The sequence below is a fragment of the Anser anser genome (genome assembly GCF_964211835.1).
Source record: "Anser anser genome assembly, chromosome: 5".
In the NCBI taxonomy this organism is placed as follows: Eukaryota; Metazoa; Chordata; class Aves; order Anseriformes; family Anatidae; genus Anser; species Anser anser.
In genome coordinates this window covers 45867679-45889350 of record NC_139725.1, presented here as the reverse complement: position 1 = coordinate 45889350, position 21672 = coordinate 45867679, and positions in this window count along the sequence as shown.

The window sequence follows — 21672 nt, the reverse complement described above, 5'->3', positions numbered from 1 at the left end:
ATTAGTATGCAACTATTTAATAACACTGCAGTGATCAAGTGTCTGAAGTTATCTTGGCCAGTTCAGTGAATGTCTAACACGAAATGAGCTAAATTAACAGTGGAGGCACAATGGCTCGATTATGGCAAGAATATTACAGCCATTTCTCTTAATAGTAATCTCCTGTCAAATTGATGCCTATAGATATTATATAATTGTTTAACACTGAAAATTGGCCACGTTGTTGTCATTCCCAGAAGACTTGCCTGCAAAACGAATGGACCACGGAGACTTAACAGCCCATTAATGCTCATAAATAGCCATCTGAGAAGGCAGTGCTTGGAGAGGCAGTGGAAAGAGATTTTTGCTCTCCTGCTGCTGAAAAGACAGCAAGGAACACATTTTAAGTTCAGCAACTTAGCAAGGAACAACTTGCAGCTTGAGAAGTACAGTGAGCATTAGGAACAGTTGCTTTGCTAGGATAGTGCAGCATCAAGGAGGTAATCCAGCAAAATGGTGGAATTTGAGCTACATTTAGACAAAATCGCAGCTGGCCTGGTCTAGCAGTAGCAACAGTCCTAATCCCAGTGGGAGGCTGGATGCAATTACCCTCAAAGGTCCCTTCCAAGCAAGTTTCCTGGGATTTTGTGACCTTGCATGTGGACATAAAGCAAGCCAAGAACTAACTGCACTTGGAAACTGTTTGCAACAGTTCCTGTGTTGCAATAAAACCTTATGCCTGGACATCTCTCAGATAAAGGCCCTATGTGGATGCTTTCATCAGCAGATGACCTTTTTTTTCTTTTTTTTTCTTTTTTTTTTTTTCCAGAGGATGGTTATGGCTTTGCCATTCACCTATTAGGTGAAGAATTGAAACACAGCAGCTATCACCTCTTTTGGTCATTTCCCTGAGATGTACTGTTTTGCCTGCCACACATGCCTTTGCTAAAACATGAAGGTATTCAAATTAGAAGAAAAGCCTAGCACACTTCAATTCAGTCCAGAACAGCAGGCATCAGCTTGCAGCTGGTTACAAAAGCACAAACAATCTTAGTAGACAAGGAGAGTTCCGTGGAAGAAAAGTGCTTTCCTCTTTCTCTGTTAGAACCTTTATGGTTTAACTTAGGAAAAAAAAAAAAACTCTGCTTCAAAAGCCTTTCATGCATATGAATGCAATTTTGATCCGTCTTTCAAGTTTCTTTTTCTAACAAGTTCTAGCTACTCAAGGATAAATGAAATATACAAACTGACAAACCTTTCTTGAAGGAGTGCGCACTTGCAACCTATCCACCCACCCCACCATTGATACAGAACAACTCTCACATCTTTTAAAAATTTTGTACACAAAAACGCATGTGCTAGGCATGCCATGCAAACACACCTCCATCAAGTCTTCTTGTAGCCATTGGTGCAATTTGCTCTGCTAATTAGGCATAGTGTTAATTAGCTGATGAGATTCCCAAGAAACAAAATGGATGGGTAGTTTTGTTTTTTGTTGTTGTTGTTGTTTGGTTTTTGCTTGTGGTTTGGGGCTTTTTGTTTGTTTGTTTTAAACCATGGCCAACCAGAACTGTGGTTTAAAGAGAATCTTAGAAAAGGAGCTATGTGAGCTGTCCATGGGGCTGCCCTGGACTCCAAAATTTCTGCTAAATCTTTTACATATTACATACTTCTCATTGCAATAGTAGAAATAAAAAATGAGAAGAAATACAAACAGCTACTGCTACAATTGCAGCTGAAGATTTTTGCATGAGGCTAGCTCTCAGATGCAGAGAGTCCCACCATAAAAGCAGTGTCCAGAAATTCATGAGTCTCCGGAAGATATGCTCACTAGTGCAGGAATAAAGAGGGTTAAAGCAGTGAGCCCTGGGTTCTTATCTTTGGCAAACAAGGCTCTCCTTTGTCCCATGTGCACCAAAGGCAAGTTACTGAAATGACCAATGTATCACATGTGGCAACTTAAGTGAAGTCTTGCTCCCACATGAAGCATTTTATTCTTCTCCATTTTGAAAAGTACTATGTATAGCAGTAAGCAAAGCGTAACTAACAGGCATGAAATATGTACATGCTAAAACTGGGGCAAACTTGGAGAGGTCATTCTCTAGCATCTTTTCTTCTTATCCTTTTCTCCAGCCAGTTAGATTTTTTTCCATCTCACCAATTCTCTTCCTCCCTCCTTGCTGCTTCAGTTTCATCTTCCTTTCTCCAAAATGCAGCTTTTCATTTTCCCTAATCCTCTTCCTCGGAACTATTTAGAAGGTTGCCACCAGACAAAGCCTTGACCTACTCAACTAAACCAGCATGCTTCCCCAGGTCTTCACAGGTTTTCCAACTTGCAAGATCCATTCAGCTTGATTTCTTTCAGTTTTAGTACAACTTTCTAGTAATGGTAAAGCATGCTCTTTAGCAAGATAAAATATTAAAAACTTCTAAGTGATGGCGAGTCCACCACATTCACTAGTTAACTATCTGAAAGTATCTTCTCACTTAAACATTGCATCTTTTTTAGATTAAACTGGCCTATTTCATTGTATTATTAGAAGACAGACAGACAATTTCCCCCTACTAAGGCATCTTTTATTCCAAATTAAGCTATCCTAAGTCAACTTGCAGACTTTCCTTCAAGAAAGGTGGAATACATCAGTGTATTTATGCTCATTTCCAGCTAAAGATCATTTCTGTGTCCTTCTCTGGACCTTCTCCAATATTACCATGTCTTTCTTGCAGTAGAAATTCCAGAGCTGGTCATAGGATTGCAGAAACCTTACTAGTGCTGTATACAGAAGAGAGACTAATTTCTTCTGCTGCTATTGTTTACCTGCTATCTCCCCTTTCAAAGTTCCGTTGTTCCTATCAGATACTTTTGGCACATCACTTTAATAAAGACTGATATTAAGATGGTTATCTACTTTAAATCCTTCGCTAAGTTATTCCTTTCCAGGAGTTTCTTGGAAAGTTTGATTAGGTATAGCCAGCATGTTCTAATCCTATGTGTACTATGCTGTACTTGTCTGTATAAAATTTTCAATCGTGAAATTTAGTAAATTCGAATTATTCTGTAATAATGCAGCAGTAGTCTAGCTTCTTCAGTAATAAGTAGTGCGCTAATTGTATTATTTGCCAGTAAATTATTTACGTTTCAGAACACCGTTAAAATGCTGAATATAGAAGCAAATAGGTTCCTGAGATCTTGTCAGAAAGACTCCCTGCTTTCTTCCCAACAATCTTTTTTAGAACTGCCAAGACGACAGATTTTAAGCCATCTAGTACATAACCTCTTAGTTCCAAGTTTTATGATTTTTTTTTCCCCCAATCAAGATGTTACAGTGCTAAGACAAATGCCTTTGAGAAATTCAAGTACACTATATTTATTCTGCCGTCTTTATCAGCCAGAGATGTGATCTTGTCAAGTGATGACAGTTTTGTTTGACAGGACACATTTCCATAAAACCAACTTGACTGACAATAATACGCTCTTTGTCTCTAACCTTTCATTGATGGCATCCAAACTGTTCTGCTCTGTTGCCAAGACTTATGTGAGAGGAGCTATTCTCCTGGGTTTTGTATAGTTCCTTACAATACTTTTAAATAGTGGGACTGACGGCAATGCTACACTGTCACAGAGCTTTCCCATTCTCCAAAACTCTTTAATATTCAGTTAGTGGCTTGGAGAACTCACATTTTATTTAAAATAAAAAATAAAAAAAAAATAAAACATTGATTCCAGAACAGGTGATAAAATAGTTGCTCTTATCTGATGCTCTCCATATTATACTTCTACCACAGTGAATAAATTTATACTATCCATAATACCATAGGAGGGTTAAAAAAGAGCAGAAGCAGCTGCTGAACATTTCTATCTGTTCTGTATCACTATTTATAATTTTAGTCTCAGTTCAGCAATGAATAAATCTGTTGACCCAATTTAAAATCAGCTCGGAGGAGGAGGTATTTCTAACAACTTAAAATGCCACCTTACTGTTAATCCTAATAGCTTTTGCCATTCACCTTCTTCCCTGTGGCTTGCTTTAATGCAGCAACACAGACTAAATTAAGTTAGACACAGAAATTTGCTCATGTCAGCTTTATCCTGAAAGCACAGGAAAAAGATACAGTAAGACTGTCTAAGCAACCATGTGCATGGAAGAAATCGCACTTCCTTGAAAAAAATCTAATGAACTGCAAGCAAACTTAGAGAACTGCTTCTCCCATATTTTTCACTTGACTCACTCTCCAAATGTTGAGAATTTTCTTATTTTTGATAAGATAGAGGCAAATACATAGACCTAGAAGTTCATCATTTGTTTTAAAATGTAAAAATAGAACTGATGCCTATGAGAAACACGGCCAAAGCCTCATTTAAGAGAAGCAGAAAATAGTACATCTTAGATAACAACCTCTCTGATATACTCTCCAGTTTTGAAATGGCATACATGGAGTTAAGAGATGGCAAATTGTGCCACCCTAACCCTTTCTAACACTAAATGAAATGAAAGGCATATTCCGAGTTGCAGCTCATTAAAAAGGACACTGATGTTAGCCAGAGCTGGACAGACACAGAGCTGTCCTGATTCTCTCTTGATTACATTCTTGCCTAAGGGCTGGTGAATTTCTTCTGCTTAAAGCAAAAGAAGTTTTTTTCTGCTCTGTTCCTCTGAGGAGTGGGAGGAGATGGTGGAGAGGCATCCATACCTCTCCCAATATGCTCAGTGCTGTTGTGCTTAGTTGTGCATATGCCAGGGACATGAAGCATATGGCCCGGGGGCTGGCAGTGTCCCGCTTCGCAGATGTCTTCAATATATTCTGTCATAAAAAGTCTTTTTTTCTTTTTTTATTTTTTTTCTGGGGGCTAGTTAATTGTATTTTATCAGACAATTCTTTGTATCTGGTTGATAAAGAGAAGTTCAAGTTAAAGAGTTATTCACCTTAACTGAAATCCCAGCAAGCAACTCTATGCAACTTGTGCAGCTTTTCCTATCCAGGGACAGGAAATTAAGGGTCTTTGTTATTCTCCTGAATTATGTCTGCACCTCGCAGATAGACATCAGGGAGGCAGACTGACTACTAGGTGCCACATGAAGGCATAACCCTTCCTAAAGCAGTCATGCTGCTCCATTTTTTTTGGACTAAGGAATCAGAGACAAGAAATACAGTCTTTGAAGACAAGTGCTCTTCCCTGGATGGCATTACTCCAAGCACCCTGAGATGAATACATTGCGATGACTACATTTGCACAGGCCTCCCATGCCAACAGGTAAAGAGGAAAGCCTGCACATCCTACAAAAAAAATAAAAATAAAAAATGAGAGCAAGTAAAGTAAGCACTAATGGTGGATAATAACCTTGTGAGCTATCTAGAAATCCCCTGCAAATTACTCTGGGATCTCTGTATTATAAAGATTAACAAACTTATTTAAATGGTGAGCAATATTTAGTTCTGGACTAAATATTTTTGCCATTTTTCCCAACTCCTTTATCTGATCTATCTTCTGACCAGTTAATTCCCACTTTGTATTTGTACATTTGACAACTCCTTCCCTACAGGGCTCCCCATGTTCGTCACATCCATCAAAATGGAAAACAGAATAGAAATTATTCCTTTTTGCTTAGTAGAGAACAGACTAGAGAGTGGAATACTGGCTGGATGGGCTAAGAAAATGCTGTGGCACAACATCAATGCTCTATACGAAGCCACATGACAGACCTGGAAAGTCAGAGCTAGTCAGCAAGCTCAAAGGCAAAGGAACACATGAAAAAGGGCTTAATTTCTATGTTTATTGTATTTTTGTATTGAGTCTGGTCATTTACCCCAATTATCATGATCAATTTTAACTCTGATCTTGAGCTCAATATCTGTATCACCCTAAAACGTTTGCATTCTCGACTACAAGTTAGAAGGGAAAGCCTAGCAAACCTTTTGATCCCTCATGAAAGTACTTTACAGAGTAAGACACCGGAGAGAACCTAAAAGAACTGAAAAGAACTGCTCTTGAAATGCATCCCATTTCGAGACAAATATTTCACTTCAAAGATTTTTTTCCCCAACCAGTGGTAGAGCATTCACATTCCCGAGCTAGTGGTTTGAAGATAACAGGCTTCTCCCAGGTAGCATCTCTGATAACTACGCAAACATCTCACACAAGAGATTTCATTCACTGTTTCCATCTCAGCGTGGTCAAACACCCTAAGAAGGAAATTCAATTGGACCAACAAAGCCTGGTCTTTGGTGTGGAGAGCCCACTCCCTTCTTTCCTTCCCCACAAAAGAAGAAAGAAGAAATTGAAGCCTTTTTGAATTATGCCAATAAAAACAATATATTTTCAATTGAAGAAAGTCTGGGCTTCTCCCCCTGCTCTTCTGGGAACCTTTGGTGCCAGGTTCAGGATTACTTCCTTGTGTCTGCGTTACAGAAGAATCCATGATTTAAGAACTTAATTCTTCAGCAGTTTCACAGCACAGTTGTAAGCATCCCGCTGGACAAAGCTTCTCCCTCCTCCTCCCCCTTTGGGAGACTATACCACAGTCTAACACATTTTACCATCCACTTGGGATTCAGCACTCCACAGATCAAATTTTGATCAGATCAAAGGAAAGTCTGGAGAATTATATTCTCCAGACACTCCACAGTAAGTATAATGAATTTTCCTGATCCCCCTGTGAGAAGTTAAGCACCTGATTTCTGAGACTTTCACTACTGTGTTACCATTTAGATATAACACATGACTGTAATAAGTATATATGAAAAGATTCAAATTAACAGAACTATTTTTGTCTTTGATGACTTTTCAATCATTAGCAACGTTTTCTATTGGCCCTGATTCAGCAAAGCATACAGGAGCACATTCTCCCTTACGTTTATGCCAAAGCCCCACTAGAATAAATCATGCTGTATGTTCTCCATTCAAGTCAATACTTACACAAGATTACTACAAATAATAGACACTCTGACCTCTTTCAACCAAGTATGAACCCCATCTGCCCAAACCTCTCAAACATTTGCTGATAACTAGACTGAGAGCAGATTACTTAGATGATGCAGGTTTTATATATTTGTAATCATCTGTTCAAATTCAGAAGTGAAAGTGTATACCTAGCCATAGCTGTCCACATAATCCTTACTCCCTTCCAGCCCATGAGCACTTTATGGGTCTATTGGATCTATGAGATTAATCTTTGAACAGCCCTTGCCTTCTGATCTGTTCATCTTTGCAAAACCATGTAACTTGGTGTGACAGTGCAGAGTGATTGCTTCAGGAGAATATAGCAATGTGACACTTATTTTCAGAAATTAAATGTGATTTTAAACATTCCTACTCTTATCAGTAGCCTGTGAAATTTCCTTATGTAAATAAATAAATAAATAAATAAACAAAATAAGTTCCTGTGGTGACCGGTATTACTCAAGAAAAGGCTAGAAAATAATTTTCTTGATATAATTCTTTAGAAGAAAGGCTGCAACTGATACTTTCAATTATAGTACAAAAAAGCACGATCTCTGTGCTGTGTGGGTAGCTTTACTTAAACTAAGAGGAGGAAAGAGAAAGAATGTAATAACGAAGTACTGCCCATCCTCATATTTTCCAAGGAGAGGAAGATGTATGCTGGTGTTAAACTTGATAGCATGTGAATGGAATTGAGGCAACAGCACAGAGCCAGCCCGTTTTATCTGAGAGGGCACTGAACGTTGATAAATGAAATCACTCGCCAGAGGAGATGGGAGAGCAATTCACAATAAACAATTTAGTCCCCGTATATAGCTCTTCCAATATTCAAACTGTCCACAAAGATCACACCACTTTTACAGATGTTTGCTATTTGCAATTATCCAGACAACTATCTCCCTCTAACCGGCATCAGTTCAAGCGCTGGCTTAAGTATTCAGAGGTCGCAGTGATAACACAGACTGATCAGACAAGTCAGATGCTGGTGCTGCTACTGCTTAGCTACAGAAGCTAACCTTTTAGCAGAACTACAAACTTTTGCAAGTACTGTCTTGAGATATACAGGTCTGGGGTTATTTCTACACAAACCTTACCACAAAAAGATCTGTTCTTTCTGTATACTTCACAAGTGATGTGAACTTGCCACCACAGGATTTTACTGTGAAGTTAGTCATGGTTTTTTGTTGTTGTTTGTTTGTTTGTTTCACTTATTTCTCCAACTTTCCTTTAAAGCACAGGAGAAAAGTAGGCAGTGGTAGAAGAATTTAGTGGACAGTGATGAATAAAACACGTAGAATTGATCCTTTTTGTCCTATCTGCTTTGTCCCTTTCCTCTACCAGTTGAAATTCAATTTCTCATTTTCTGAGATAGCATCTCAAAAGCTTAACCCAGATATATATAAAACATCTCTTCTCTAAATAAGATTTATCTTTTTAGAAGGCAGGTGCAAGTGTGAAAGAATCATGTAGCTGATTTTCTAAATGTAATTTGATTTCAAGACTTCTCATTCAGCTCCAAAAACACCAGGCATGATGCAGGTAATGTGATATATATTCACTGTAGTTTGTATGAACATCCCATTCCATTCATACCAAGCTGTAGCTTAGAAGGATTTATGTTATGCTTTAAAAATAAATAAATAAAATAAAATAAAATAAAATAAAATAAAATAAAATAAAATAAAATAAAATAAAATAAAATAAAATAAAATAAAGTAAAATAAAATAAAATAAAGCTATTGGGGGTTATGTCCCAGGACTCTAGGAAACTGATCAAGAAGAAACGGAGAAATATTTAGATTGATTTTTTTTTTTCTTGCAGTCCTATGAGGTCAGGCTCACTGATCCTTACTGAAGCCAATGGGCCATGAAAGAACTTGGCAATTTTCTCTGCGACCTCAAAGACTTATGCTGCATCAACACAATTGCCTTTTCCAGAAACAGACTGCAAAATTTCTGAAACCAAATTGGTTGTTGCCCAAGGCACACTTATTAAGTAGGGAGAGAAGATTCATGCAAAACAACAGAAAACAGAGAAACTGAAAATAAGTTTACTAAGACACACATGTTCCAAATGTGCAGATCCGATAGAGCCTGGCATTTCTCACAAAATAACTCCAGTTGGCTTTAACTTTGATACTGTGGTAAACTATCAGATAGGCATGGAGCTCAGCAAAGACTGGCCTCATCCGTCAGGAAAGAGCAGAAACTTACCTACTTCAGGCTCTGTGCTGCTGCACTAGAATAACCACCCTACCGGAGCCAGCTAGCTTGGAGCACTATATTAGACATACTTTGGCCTTCATGTATTCAGGTAAGTTCATACCACTGCTGTTACAGCTCAAGGCACTTTTCTGTCAGACTAAGGTAAAAGAAGAGGCAGTGCATAGGTGATACAAAGGGCTTTGGACATTCTTTTTAATAAGACGAATGTTGCAATTCTGCAGAATAAAAAAGAAAAAAGACTCAAAGACTTGAAAATTGCTCCATCTCACATTTTTGTGCTTGTAATTTTCTCATCTGACAATGGAAAAAAGATCCCTTTCTGCATCCTTTTCTGTGGGAAAGTGGGGTGACTGCCTATTTTGGCAGGGAGGAGGGGACCACTGTCTCAGATTCACTCTCTTTCTACATTTTTCCTGCACCTATAATGTATTTGTGCAACTATATTTTCTAATCCTCTCACAAAGCATTCATTCTTGTCAAAATGTTGACAGTTAATGTGCCCTCCCTAACTTTCAGTTCATGTTAACTAGAAGAATCTAATATAAAACACAAGTAGTACACAACACACACACATATATATATGTCATCTGGTATGATCTAATGGAATAACTGCCAATAGGGAATGAATCAAAACAACAAACAAAGCTGACCTAAAAATAGTGATGGAAAGCTTCTAAAGTTCTCATTTGGACTAGAGTTTAGAACAAAACCACATCCAGTTTAGCGATATTTCTACATAAGAGCTACCTGAATCTATGAATTAAGTAACACTGAATCATGATTCCAGTAAGCATCCCTAAATTCAGATGCAGAACAGACCACAGAACATACAGAAGCCATCAGTGCTAGATTTATATATTCAAAACAAGTAAGATGCAAGCCACAGTTCTGACCAGGTTCAAAAAAACATGCAAGAAAACAAATGCACTAGGATTTGGGATTCCACACACACACTTCCTCTAGAATGAGTCCCAGTGAAAATATATCCCTTTTACATCAAGACTATGATTTTCTGGGACAATACAAATGTGCATATAGTAAAGAACAGCTTAAGATACAGTGATCCTTAATAAAACTTGGTATTCTGTACAAATCAGACTGCTTCATAATGCCGTACTTTCTTTTCTGTAAGATAATAAAGTTAGAGATACAAAGTAGAAATCAAGTTCTAAACATTGTTCAAATGCTAGATGCTGAAATAAAAAGATTTGCTGTAATTTGACCTTGGAGAACAGAGATGACAAAGTTACATCAAGTGATAGATTAAAAAAACACTATCATTCCCAAACTGTCCCAGATGTCTATCTCAGAATTAGGTTATCAGTCACCAGACACCATGGATCCCCAAACCAGAAGAGAAAGTAAAGAAGAGCACTATAATCTGTACTTGTTTCTGATCTAATAAAGTTTTTTCCTAATAATGGACCTCTTTGCATAAAATCTGACCCAGCAAACCACTCAGAACACCAACTTTGTTTATACGTACTATGCAATGTGTTTCCAGAAGACTCTTCACATGGCTTAGGATAGAGTTAAAGTTTGCTTCAGAATATCAAAATAATTAAGTTCTTGCGTGATAAAACTCTCTGCATTAATCCAATATTACTGACACCAGCTCTCTGAATGAGAGGACTATCACATGCAAGTTCAGTCCTTCTCTCCCTTGCCATCAGCTACAAAGATTTTTCATTTTAACATTTTATTGTCTGTTTAGAGAAGTTAATAAAATTATTGCTGAAAATATACATGTAGTTAAGGAAAACAGCAAAAATACTGTTGCAGATAATTAAAAATACAGTAATACTGACCTGAGACTCATTTCACATAGGCCTCTAAACCAAATGATGCTAAATGATTAAATTATCCTGAGCTGGATTCAAACCAGTGACCTCTAATTAGAAGGTGCTATATCCTATTACTAAACCTCCAAGGCACACATTCCTTCTTTGTCACCGTGCTAACTGTTACAGTGCTTGATACCTTCCACCCTGGTAAATCTGACTCACTATTTTCATACCAAACTTCTAAGATTTTTAGCAGCCCTAATGGGAAGGTTATTTGTCATTCACAAACATTCTATTTTGCAAGGTCGTATTTTTTTGTTTGTTTCTTTTTTCTTGGCCAAAATACAAACATCAGCATCAGGGGGGAAAATTGACAGCAACACTCACTTTTCTAAAGACATAAAGAAATTTTTAAGACATGAGAGGTTTTATAAATAATAATTATATTTCCATAAAATTATTCAAGATTACAAGACTTTCAAATATACTAATCGTAACCTAATTCATGTTCCAACTTTTACATATAGAGACATTGACATCACTGACATTTTCAAATTAGGTGTCCTATAGTCAGACAATTATACCCACATTGATAGCTGAAACTACCGCAGATCCTTGATCTTCGAATGTAAAGACAATTTTTACTTTTCTTTTTTCCTTTTTTTTTTTTTTTTTTTTTTTTTAAGGAACATATCCTTTGGCTAACAATCAAAGGAGCCCACTTTTTGAAATTGTGGTCTGTATGACTAGACCATGGATATCATAGGAAAAAGTGTGGCCAGGTACCTTATTCTAACCACTACTTCTGTTAATCTGTTTTATATATCTATTGTTTATATATATACATATCTATATCCCTAAGAAATGTACAGAACAAACAGATAATTTTGCCATATAACATAAAGCAGGTAGGAGAACTAGGTCTATGATACCCTATATGTGTGCTACTATTTTGCCATTGCCAGCAGGTAGAAGAACTAGGCCAGGTACAGTGTTAGCAGGTACAGTGCAGGTTAGATGCTGGTCCATTCCTGCCCTTGCAAAATGCTGACTCACTTTAGCAGCCAATAAGCAGCCAAACACAAAGAGAAAACTTGACACAAAGAACCCCAATCATTACAAAACTGAAATTGGATGAATTTGTAACATCAAGCTTCAGCTACATCCCCAGCAATCCTGAAAGACCAGTTTTAAATTAGACAGTAAGTCTTAGCAACAGCTAGTCTGGAATGTGATTAAAAAAAGAACAAAGAAGAATCACACATTCATCTGATTTTCAGTCCCAAGCCAGAAAAGAGTATTTTTTTTTTCAAAATAAAATTGTTTCAAGACAAAAGTTGCTCAGAATCCAAAAACAAAAGCAAAGTTCCTAGAGAAGGTCAGTCTCACTGGATTTAAAAAACTCACAGTAAAGAAAAAGCACAGACTCACAAAAGCACAAAACTCAGATGTTCGTATCTGATACAAATAGTACCCTGTCCCAGGAGTGAGATAAAGACAGTTCAATCATGCTTAGAGATTGACATGTCCAAGTCCAAATCATACTCGCCTCCATTATGAAGAAAAGAGGTATTTCTTCACAACTTGGTGTGGAAGATTGTGCACAATGCTACATGTTATTTACTGTACTGAAGCAGTTAATTTTGCCCTTGCATTTCCTTGCTTTGTGGTGATTACCTAAAGAGCTTTATTATTAAAGTATCTGAATCCTGCTCCACTTGCAAGTTCTGGGTCAGTAAGGAAGGGAAGCATTACTGATGCTCTTTCACAGTTGGGCAGCTGAAGTCCTGAGAGATTAAGATAAGACTTGTCAAAAAGTGGATGCTGAACCAGAAAAGTTTTGCCCTTTAGTACAAAGACATAAGCAGCAGTACCCCTTGCTGAAGCTTACAGAACCCAGCAGTCTTTAAGACACCTTGAACACTACTGAAGACAGACACTAAAAATCAGAGTTAATTTTTATACTTATCACTTGATAATACAACAGACAAGGAAAGCCCACCCCTCCAAAACCACCAGATTTTCAGAATTTGTGGTGAACTGCAGAACCTTTCCTCTCTCTCCAGCAATTCCCCGATTCCACTGCTTGTAAAGCCATTTCCAAAACATCCATCCTCCCCTAGGCTGCATTACCTGCTCTGCAGAGACTGCAGGCAGTTCAAAGCTAATGCCGCAGCACCATCTAGTGAGCGAGAAGGGCTTTCAGCTGCTCTGGAGGGGCAAATGACAACTCATCCTGCCTGAGCAGCCAGGCTGGCCGAGCTCCAGTGGGTGGCAAAGAATTTATGCCAGACATGAAAATAACACGTTTTCCTTCGCTTTGTATCTGCGGTGTCCCACTTCCGTAGCCTTTAGAAGCTTTGAGGTATCTGGAATTGGATTTTTTATGCTAAGAAATTTAATCAAGAACTTAGAGCTGACCCCTTGTAACTCAGTACAAATCTAATTTACAACCCAAGTAAGTTCCTCTAATTTGCTAAGATTTTACTTCAATGTATAGAACATGCACTGCTGAGGAAAAATGCCCAATTACTAATCTTACTGCGACATATGGCAGAAGCAACAGTAAAGACAGCTTTGTGCTCAAGTGAAAATGCCTCTTAAACCTTAACTGTAATGCTCCTCCTGCACAACAATGCAGGATCCTGGATAGCAGGATCTCTAATGTATTCAGTTTATAGCTGAGCATATTAAAGTTTGTAACATGAACATTGCGTTCCATCAAAACTGCTTTATCATAGAATCATAGAATGGCTTGGGTTGGAAGGGACCTTGAAGATCACCCAGTTCCAACCCCCCCTACCATGGGCAGGGATGCCACCCACTAGATCAGGTTGCCCAGGGCTTCATCCAGCCTGGTCTTGACCACCTCCAGGGATGGGGCATCCACAGCTTCTCTGGGCAGCCTGTTCCTGTTTATGTGCTGTGGGTTATTCAGCAGCTTCACAGACAAAAACCAAGATCATGACTGAAGTAAATAAATCACCAACACAATTGCCCTCATCTAGCCAGAAAAGCCTGACACACCAAATATTTAACACTAACAATCACACAGAGGGGAAAAAAAACTGCAGTGCCAGATTAATTCCAACTTATTTCCCTACTGTCTCTTACAGGCACAGCAACTAACACTGGTACTTGCAACACTTGAAACATCAGCCACTTACAAGCCAAAAGCTGTGTAACCACATGAGAATGACCTCACTGCAGGCCATGCTTACAAAGTTGAACAGAGTATTATAATGATACAGTCAGGCAGCTGCCAGTTGGCTTTAATTTGTTGTCGGAGAGACTAGGTATAGTTACGTGGTAACTGATCCCCTCAGAACATGCTGAATACACAAGATGAGCTGGGTTCCCTGGCACGGTCTGTCTTGGCCAGCAGTAATGCGATCAGTGCAGAGACTCTGTCCCTCTGGGAGGGACCAGCCACATGGCACAGTAATGTTTTCCACCCATGTGCTTGGTAAGGCGACACACTGATTCTTCAGTAAGCAAAGGAGTCTGTGTATTGCTTACCTTATTCACACACCAACAGAAGCCGATTAAGTGAACACAAAACAACCAACCTTTCCCTACTCCCTCCCAGAGATACTGGATTTCTTCCCTGAGGTGTGAAAGGTATTTGTAAATTGTCCAGATTGTGTGGGGTGGCAGACAGGGCACTTAGCCTTAATGAGCACTTTCTAGAATGATCTCCTCTGTGCCTAACAAGACTGCTTTTAATACCAAGATGTAGGAGGAACGCGTTACATTAGAATAAGAAAAAATTCCTGCAGAATGCTGGGGGAATCGTGAGGGTAGGAGCTCCTCCTAGGCTTAATCAGGCAATCAGCAGTTGCAAGAACTGTTACTGATGACAGAGGAAGATTAATTTCATTTCCTCCAATTCAATATGCTTCACCACTTAAGATCCTATATATCTTTTATAAGTATTGGAAGGACATCATTATTCCTCAGTATTAGTAAGCTGGCATCTTTTATTGCCAAAAAAAAAAAAAAAAATGCCTAAATTGCCTAGCAAAAAAATATAAATAATATCTGACACATGATCCCAATAATTTGGCTCAAAATTTCCTGCCCCTTTTTCACCAGAATTTCAGAGTCCAGTTCCAGCTCCTTCTTAAATATCAGAATCTGAAGACATTAATTGCATATCATAAATCTCCAGCTGCTGGAGGCCTTTGATGACAGTAGCATCCTGATTTATTTTTTCCTGAAGTTTCTAACCACAGCAGCTGTAAAGCAAGTCTTGAAAACATTATGAATCATTCCACACGACCAAAAAGCAAGTAGCAATGACACCACAATTATGTTTTAAAGTATCATTACTTTTAAGCTGTGGTTGTATATTTATTGTAGCTTGTCTCACCAAAAGCCAATCTGAGCACTTCATACAGGATCTGCAAAAAATCATAAGTGTGTCTACACTCCAGTGAATGGAGAAACAAAAGCATACACACCCAGCTTTGGTTGTGCTTGGGATCCATATGTTACAAAAACATCTACTGCAATCTCAAATGAAGGCTTTGCACCTGTGGCACAGCCCACAGCATGGGTTAGCACCCTGATTTATTCAAAAATAAAAAGTAAATCTAACATTCTTTCATATTTTATTGTCCAGGATGTGGTTATAATGCTGATCCCAGCTTCCATACAGACAATTCCTGAAGCTCTGTCCAAACACAAATATTGTACTGGGTCTGGCTGGGATGGAGTTAACGTTCCCCACAGCAGCCCATACAGTGCTTTGCTCCACATGTGTAGCAAGAGCAGCCCTGGTATCGCACCAGCATTTTGTCTGCTGCTGAGCAGTGCTGGCACAGCATCAAGATCCTCCCCAAGCCTTCCCCCAGATCCCCAAAGACAGGAGGCTGGGGAAGGGGCAAGAGCTGGGGAGGGGACGTGGTCAGAGCTCCTGATTTCAACCAACCAAAGGGATATTCCCTGCCATATGGTGTCATACACAGCAATAAAAGGTTGGGAAGGGGCATTCTCAATAAAAAATGGCTGTCCTCTCAAACAACCACTGTTTATTGAGGCCCCTCAAGACATGGCCAAATATCTTTTGCATATGGGAAGTAGAGAATAATCGTTCTCTCTCTCTTTTTGCTTCTGTGAGGCCTTTGCTTTTTTTTTTTTTCCTCCTCTTTTTCCTTTAATTAAATTATCTTAATCTCAACCCATAAGCCTTTTTTTCCCCCATCATACTTTCTCCCCAAAGCCCTTCCTTTGCGGAGTGGTGGAGTAGAGCTGCCCAGCTGGGGGAAACCACCACAGTTCCCTCAGTTGCTCTTCCTAAGTCCTGTTTTCCAGTCCCTTCAGCAGCTTCATTGCTCTTCTCTGAACACACTTGAGCTCAATATCCTGTTTGTAGTGAGGGGCCCAAACCCAAATGCAATCCTTGAGGTGCAGTCTCACCAGTGCCACATACACGGGGACAATCCCTTCCCTAGCCCTGCTGGCTACACCATTTCTGATGCAGGCCAGGATGCCGCAGGCCTTCTTGGCCACCTGGGCACACGGCTGGCTCATGTTCAGCCGGCTGCTGACCAGCACCCCCAGGTCCTTCCCCGCTGGGCAGCCTTCCAGCCATTCTTCCCCAGGCCTACACCGCAGCACGGGGTTGTTACGACCCAAGCACAGTAGTACCTGGCACTGAGCTCTGTTGCATGTCATGCAACTGGTCTCGGCCCTTTGATCCGGCCTAACCAGGTCCCTCTGCAGAGTCTTCCTACCCTCCAGCAGACCGACACTCCCACCTAACTTGGTGGTGTTTGTGAACTTGCTGAGGTCACAAAGAAACTCAATAGTTTGTAAGACAATGGAACAGACTGTGCTGGTCATGGCTCAGTTAAAAAGTGTGCTGGGTATGTTCCCCTGCTGCCCACCCTTATCCCTCCCTTTCCGTACCTTTGTCCCTTCCCATAAACATCCCATAACTTTTACAAAACCTTACAAGTTCTTCCTAGTATTCCATATTTTCACACATTCCCACAGCTCAGCCCACTTCAAATATCTAATCACATGATAACCTTGATTTTGTGGTGCCTCTGTCAAGATTACACCTGAGTAGCTTCTTTTAACAGCCCATCAATGACTGCTGAGTTCTCCTCGTTGTTATTGCCTCACTTATTACCTATTCGCTAAGGTTTGTGCGTATTTGCTTTACCACTTTTCTTGTTGCTTGTTATTTCTATTACACTGAATAGTCCTTAACCAGATAACTTAATGGACCAGGTGCTCTTACATTCCTTGTACCGACGATGGCATACAAGAAAAATGATGCTGTTCATTTAAGTTCCTGGAATCATGCTCCTTTTTGTGTTGGTTCTGGTTTAAACTCTGCTATTGAGTTACTGCTATCACTTGCTTTTCTTTACTGCTTATTTTTGCAGGGGAAGAGCTCCAGTTATCTTCAGTGAGATTTCCTGCAGGATTTAATGAAACCTGAGTATTACGTGCTTACCGGAGTTGTAATGTTATAATCCCAGGGGCGGGAGTTACCTTTATAGATTTCTTAAGTCTCTGAATTGTGCCAAGAACCTCAGCTCTATGTCTAGCATGAAAACCTTCCAGCAAGGGCAGCTGTTGTGCTTGCACTAAAAATAATGTTATCTGCTTGGCTATATGCTCAAGGTCCTGTGTTTAGATGACAAGGAAGAGCAAACAAATAATCTTGCAGTGTGTTACAGCATATGAACACCAGCCTACTCTAGAGAAAAAGTGTAGTGACATCAGGCCAAACTACATACAGATTTGATGAAAACATAACATTCACACTCTTTAAAACATTTTAATTATTGAAGAAATGCTGTGTAAAAATCAGTAGAATTCTTTTCTAGCCCCTATACTTAAGGAAAATGGGCAAAATAAGAAAAATAGTTTCATTTAGAAGAAACACAGTCTCACAGTTAAGGATCTGTAACTGGAAATAACATGAGGTACTCTGCTTCTCTTCTGTACCTCTGCATAGATGTTTGAATTTAGGTATAGTACAATGTCTTTGACACGATTTTGAGAGGCGTCTTGTGAGTTGTGGTGCAGATATTGAAGGAAAGGAACAGTTTAAAAGAAATTAACTTGTTGCAGTGACATGTCCAACATCTTCCTAAAACTGTCTGCAGCCTAAAAATGTTATATATGTTGGATTTTCTTGCACTTACGGACATAGCATTATCTGTTGTATTAATGGCAGTCTCTAATGTAACCTGAATTACTTTAAAATAAGAAAAGCTCAAAGGAACTGACAGGCTTTGAAGTAAAAGAGAACGTAACTAGTGCAGGATGGGGATGGATTCCAGGGGTAAGAGGGATCCGAACTCGATGTTTTCCTTCCAAGCTTGGGAGTCCCATTCTTGAAACTTTCTGTGTTGACTGCAGGCTCAGGACCAAAGCAAGAACTCTGGTCAATGAAGAGGTGAGCAGGAAAAGATGTACACAGGATATTCATTATGGGAGTAGTGTTGGCCATTAATCGTGGAAACATCCACAGAGCTGTAATTCTGGGGAAAACAAAGTCAGATGAAGAAGAGAAAAAATGCATCTTTGAGAATGTTGTTTGGCTATACTGACTGTCCCTTCGGCCTGTGTGAATTCTTGAATATCTAGTCTGTGTTTACAGAAGCATTGTGGCAATGCTGTCATTTCTGGGGCTTTTGCAATGTTAGCTTGTAAGTATGGTTGTTTACTGTTCATAATTCTTTGGTTAGAAAATTTGAGTCATTCAGCTGGAAGAACATAAAAGAATCACAGGATTTAAACTATCAATCATAAATAAACAATCCTAGCACTCATGCAGTGTGTAATTTATTCAGAAAAAATGATTCAACACACACTTGTAAGTAATGAACATGGCTGGGGGAGGCATTGTTTTTTCTGAAGTTATTTGGGAACAGGAAATGGTTAAAAACCAATCAGCTGTAATATGTAATATTTAGAAACATATGTAGAAATAATTTATCTGCATCTAAAATAAACTAAGACTTGATAGAGTAAGAAATCAATATTTTAGGATAGAAATCAGCCCACCCAAGATTATATGGAGTGCATCAGCAGAGAACTAACTTAGGGTGTAAAAACGGGAGATTAGAACTGAGGTGCATGAGTTGGGCTGTGATGCCCAGAAATGGAGTACCAGCCCAGGTATTGCCAAGGGATATTAGGACGCGTTTTGAGGAGAACATCCCCACTGCAGGATCAGGCTGTTGTTATACTGTGGATTGTGTAACTGTCAAGAGTGAGGTGGTATGACTAGACTCATGCTTATCGGGCAGAATGTCCACTTTGAAAAAGACATGATCAAAATCTTTGTCTGCTGGCTAGCTGCACAGCCCTATTTCACTGCTTCCAGCAAAGCCTGCACCATTCTTGCCTTGCCACCAAATGATATTGTCACTTTGATTCACACTGAATTTCTTCTGTTACGAGTTTCATTGTCTTTCTCTCTCATGTCAGGCCCCTGCTGCACTAACAAGCTGGCCTGTTTACAGTATTCAGACATCATGCTGGTGATAAAACCATATGGTAGGGAGCATGGGAATAAAATCAGCACTGGCAGAACATTGTGCTTTTCTTAATCTTCATTTGGGCTGTGAAGATCACTGTTCTGTTTACTAGAGGCCATTTAACAGGCATTTCTGTGATAAACATCTGAGACTTGAAGGAAAGCGCGACTGCTGTCCTGGGGAACTTTTGGGGGACTTTTTTATTTAAAATATTTGGTTTTGTTAGAAAACTGTTTTCTCTAACGGTTTAGCTGCCCCTATTTATGGTTTACCTGTAGTCGCAGGTGTAAGCTGCAAAGTGAGAGGGTTGTGCATGAAATTTAAAGCACTGCACCCCACATTGTGAGTGTGCTGTGCTTGAATTTATACTGAATTTGACATTCATGAATTCATATAATCTAATACAGGGTTAAGTGACTTCATTCTCACTGCATGCTGCTCAGGCTAGAGAGACAATTTTGCATATTTCTTTTTTTAAACCAAAAAATCTAATGCAAGAGAAAGAGAAGGCTAAAGGACAAAAGAGGCTCTTTGCAGAGTTCTGTTCACCATATCTCAAAAAGGGTGTAATAGGACTTTACAGAATGTACAAAGGAATTGAGGATGTTCAGAAAGATGGAACAATTCAGCATGAAGACTCTAAATGGACTGGAAGTTTTTGTCTTAGGAAAGAGGCAATTGAAAAAACAAATATGTAAAGATAACATCACAAGTAGCATGTAGAAGAGGTATAGAGAATGATTACTCACCATTTCTAACACAGCAGGCACACACGGAAAGGATGAAGAGGTTTAAAATTCGAGGAGGAGGTTCCTTTTTCACACCGCATGGAATGAATGAGAACAGAAATTGTTTCCATGAGTTCATGTGACAAAGCGTGAAGAAGCTTGTAAAGAACAGGTCTGTGGATGACGTGCATCTGGTCTTCTCCATTAATTGTCCCCAGTTCTCTGATTCTGGAAAGCTGGAAAGGACCAAAAGCAGCTCTGCTCCTAGTACTTTATTCCTTAAACATTTTCTGTAAGCCATTCCTAGGAATAGGATGTTGACCTCATTGAACTTGCACAGTACAGTCCTTGGTATATTCATATATTCTCAGTGTGTTAGTCTATTCTAGTGCTGTAAAGCTGTGTGCACATAAAGCTGGACAAATAGATGCGCATAAATGGGGATGTATGAGATTCAAGGTGTGAGTGTCAGATCAGGACGTAAAGCCTGCTCAGTTCTATCCTGAGAGTTCTTTAGTTGCCATCAGTTTCTCACAGGATGCAAGGGGTAGTGGTAAATCAGAGGCTGAAAACGGGTTAGGCAGTTCAACTGAGAGCATGCCGTAAAGATGGATAGAGCAAGATGGCAGAATACTCCTTCCTCTCTCCATCACTGCTTTTCCTCCCCTTTCTCCCTGTAATTGGGCAGTTGGTTATCACAAGTAAGGGGATTGATCATTTTTGCCATTGCCCCCTAAGGATGTTTAATTAATGTTTGCATTTTGTCCCTTACTTTGCAGATTCCTTCTACCTCCCTTGCTACAATCATAACACTCTGACAGCCACAAACACTGGAGATTGGGGAAGATTATTCTCCTTGCGATTGTTTCCTCAGAAGGAAATGGCCAGAAACTTGAGAAGGACATACTAACACAAAGAAAAGCAAAAAAAGGATCTTCCAAATGAGTCTGCACAAAACTTAAACAGGAAAGAAATTTCCTTTTTGTCAGAAAAATCCATCAGTAAGTCTGTACATTTTGGGAGATAATTTGTCTTTCAGAGGTCCCTGAAGCTTCTTACATTTGACTTTTTTAAAGCAAGCCTGACAAATGATGTGAGAATATTCTGCAAGGATGATTCTTAGGAAATTAATCTTCAGGTGTACCAAGCTTCATCTCTCTCCCACTTCCACAGTTTTACATTTAAAAAAAATATAACAACACTGGGAAGTTTTCATAAATCATGTAAAAGTCACAGTTGCTTCAAAAGAAGAAAGTTGTGTGATCAAACTATAGAAATAGAAGACAATCAACGGAGTATTAGAAATACTCAGAAAGTTATTAGGCGTATCACTAAATAACTCAAACCTTAATTCATATAAGAACTTTCATTTTTACCTCTGGGAAATAAATAATACCATATCATACTATACAAGTACTAAGTAGTATTTAAATAGGTAGAATTCAAAAATCTGTTGAACATTTAGATTAAATAACACCTTGAGAAACTAAAACCAAGCGTACCAAGCA